The sequence below is a fragment of the Onychomys torridus genome, chromosome 10, assembly GCF_903995425.1.
Source record: "Onychomys torridus chromosome 10, mOncTor1.1, whole genome shotgun sequence".
Taxonomy (NCBI): domain Eukaryota; kingdom Metazoa; phylum Chordata; class Mammalia; order Rodentia; family Cricetidae; genus Onychomys; species Onychomys torridus.
The window spans coordinates 17,944,039-17,947,615 of record NC_050452.1 but is presented as its reverse complement, the minus strand read 5'-3'; the positions used below and the strand labels follow the sequence as shown (position 1 = coordinate 17,947,615).

The following is a 3,577-nucleotide window of genomic DNA, read 5'->3' as shown; positions in this document are numbered from 1 at the left end:
GAAGAATTGCTTGTATTCATCATCCCAGACTCTTCCTTTCCCTTGGGCTCATCTCAGTAGGCTGACCCAGTGTGAAAAGTCAATCCTTCTTATGTCAGCTTTTGTACTCGCCTTTCTGACCCTTCTTCCCCTTTCCAGGTCTCATTTTGTCTCATTCTGCATCTTCCCCTTTGACCCTTCTTCACAGATGTACCCAGCTGTGTTTACCACCACCCAGCTGTGTTTACCTCCTCTGTTGCCCAATGCACAGACCCTAGAGTTACAGGTCAATTGGGAATAAATATAAAAGACTAACATCAATTAAGGCCGAAACAGAACACTCTGGATTGACATTTCTTTCTGCTAACAACGGTGAAATAGTGACCCCATGAAGTTCCCAGGAGTAATGTAGTACCATATTGGCCCCAAATATTTTTTGAACTCAGATGGTTAGGCAAATAAACCAAAAATATAATTGCATTTGTACTTTTTGTATTGAAGAAACAAAAAGCAATTGTCCTGGATCTAATAGCAATCTTTGATTTCCACAGCTGTCCCAGGACACAATCAGTCATATTAGAATAGAAATACGCAAAGCCATTCATGTTTGTTGGGATGTTTTCCTCTTGTTGGAGATCATCCTAGTCAGCTTTCTGTTGCTGTGATAAATACCATGGCCAAAAACAACTCGAGAACGCTATTTATTTCAGCTTACCAGTTAGAGTCATTCATGGAGGGAAGGCTCGAAAGTAGAAATCTGGAGGCAGGAAGTGAAACAGAGACCACAGGGGAACTCTGCTTACCTTCTTCCTTTGTACAGTTTGCTCAGCTACACTTCTTATACAGGCCAGGTAAACCTGCACAGGGGAGGTGCTGCCCACACTGGGCTGGGCCCTGCCCTCCCACATCAACCAGAAATTAAGAAAATGCCCCACAGACATACCCACAGTCCATGCTGACAGAAACTGTTCCTCAGCTGAAGTCCACTCTTCTCAGTGTGTACAGTTTATAGCAAGTTGTCCAAGCTATGATGACAAGGACTGAGGTTTCAGACATGCTAAGTGCATGCTGACCTGGAGCCTTGTCCTGTCTTTGTAGTTTTACCAAATAATTGTGAATCACAAAGCCCAGAGTCAATGATTGAGTCACAGAAAATGTCCAGTTGGAAGATGGTATTCAATACTGCTATAGATGTACATCTTCAGTCGATGGAAATCTTCAGTAGTGTTCAGTGGCTCAAGGAACAAGAGAATGACTGTTCCTTTAACAAATCCATTTATGGGAAAGAAAAGTGGAGAGAGAGAGAGAGAGAGAGAGAGAGAGAGAGAGAGAGAGAAACCCTTTCATATTAAAAGAGACCATTGGACACCATTATCAGCAAGCTTTAACAGAGACATTATTTGAAAAAAAAAATAAACACAGAAATAAAGAGACATTCAGAGATACCCAAGCATCCTCTGGATATTGAATGGTATTAGGAACAATTGATATTTTAGTTTTGGAATGACTGTGTATACTGCTTAAAAAGAATATTTGCCCTTTAAAAGAATATGGTAAACTGTTTTGAGATGAGAAACCTGATGCAGGGGAATTGCTTCATCATAATCTGAATGGAAATAAGAGCAGATGGAGGGAGATGCTGCTGATGTGGGTGACTACTGTAAGGAAATTACTTCCCCTTTCCCCAGTTTCTCTGTCTAGAGTGTCTGCATTAAAAGTAAAATGATAACATTTACTTAGTAAGAGAGATGCCAGGACCAAGACATTAGCTTTCCCAGGGTTAGGTCCAGGCTGCTTCACTTTTGCTGATCCCCAATGTGACTTCTCCAAATGTGGGGGATTCAACTGCATAATTTATAGTAATGGAGGACATTGTCTGTACAGGAAAGTCAACTAGTAATAGTAAAATGAACAAACCAAAAAAGAACAAAAGGGCAGCTAGGAAAGACACCACAGCCTAATGGAACGGGGCCTGTAATCGGAGACTGAAGACAAATGCACAAGGGTAATGTTTGCACTATTCAAATGAGGAGCTATCAGACATTGATGACTGATACTCAGAGGAGGGATTACAAGACTTGGTACTTAGAAATAATAGAATTTATGGTTTTACACATTTGGAAACTGGTGAGGGATATCTGGGCTTTAGGTGCAAGACATCCAGTGAGAGAGAGAGCACTTGCCCTGTGCCCTCTCCATCTCCACCAGTGACACCCAGCATCTCTGTGGCTCCCCTGGAGTTTCTTGAAGAAGCTCCACTGGTGTCGTCATACTTCTCACTGCAGCAACTGTCACTTCCCGGAACTTTATACCTTTATTTTCCTGGTTGACTTCTTCCTGTTTCTAAGCTTAATATGTGCACCTACTAAATTTGCCAACTAAAATAGACTAATGTCTTAATAGGACACACTGAAAATGTGATTAAACTCTCCTGATGGAGAAATACTTGCCTGTGTTTTATGATGAAGCCATCATCAGAAACACATTTATAAAAGCAGAGGTGATTAAACCACTTTCAGATCTCAGAAATAGGGTAGAAGTGCTCTTAGGCGGGGGTAGCCAGTCACTGGTATCAAGTACTAGCTGATGTATTAATGAGGCCACTTGGGCTGGGTGAAGCTGAGTGAAGAGCTGCTACTAATATCTGATACAGGCACAGAACATTGCAGCCCCTATTTTCAACACCCATCAAATAAGTATACAGTTGCCTAAAACAGCATTTTCAAGTGTGGACTCAATAGGAGAGGCATAGTTAGTCCACGACAGTGTAAACATTGGAGAAGATCTGCACATGTAAGTGAGTGGTAAAGCTTTTGTCTAGTATGTGCAAGGCCCTGGGTTCAATATGTAGTAATACACACCACACAGACACACACAGACACAGACAGACAGACAGACAGACAGACACACACACACACACACACACACACACACACACACACACACACACAGGAAATTAGCCTTAAAATCTCAGCTATGTCCTTTACCAACTGTACATAGTCGACCAGGCTTCGGGGTTGTCCCCTCCAGAAGCAATTTCGAACCAGGCTCAGGGATGTGACCCCTGGCCAAGGTCAGAGAGGTGGAGATGATGGACAGTCAGACAGACAATGAACAGGGGAAGAAAGGCGACTATGTAGCCCAAAAAGATGCTGGGAGTTGGCAGCTAGAGGGAGACATGAAGTCTATGTAGTTTAAAGAGGCCCTGAAGCTGGAGCAGAGACTTTCCCCAGATTATGTGGAAGGCCATGTTCGTGGACAAATTTCCTGCACTGGCTCAGGCAGGCCGTGTCCCATTAAGTGCTATCTACAATCTTGCCCAAGCCTCGAGGCGATCAGTATCTGCATCAACCTCGGAGGGGTTCTGAAGGGCAGCATGCTATCCTGTATGAGCAGCATCAGGGAAACAGCATGGTTCATGGAGGTGGGGGATGACTGCGTGATGTTTGCTCCTGAGCTTGGTTACCAGGGCAGCTCTCTTCGGCGGGGGCGGGGCAGAGGAAAAGAGTGAGCCACAGAGTGGTTCTTCTGCAAGGCTGCATCCAATCCTCTGAGGGAAGCCAGCAGGGTTCCCTAGGCAGCTCGCCAGACTGCCCGA

General features: G+C 43.9%; 1 pseudogene; it reads left to right on the top strand.

Moving 5' to 3' along the window:
- Positions 1–1,707: 1,707 nt before the first annotated feature.
- LOC118592672 lies at positions 1,708–1,860 on the top strand (annotated as a pseudogene).
- The last annotated feature ends 1,717 nt before the right edge of the window (positions 1,861–3,577 follow it).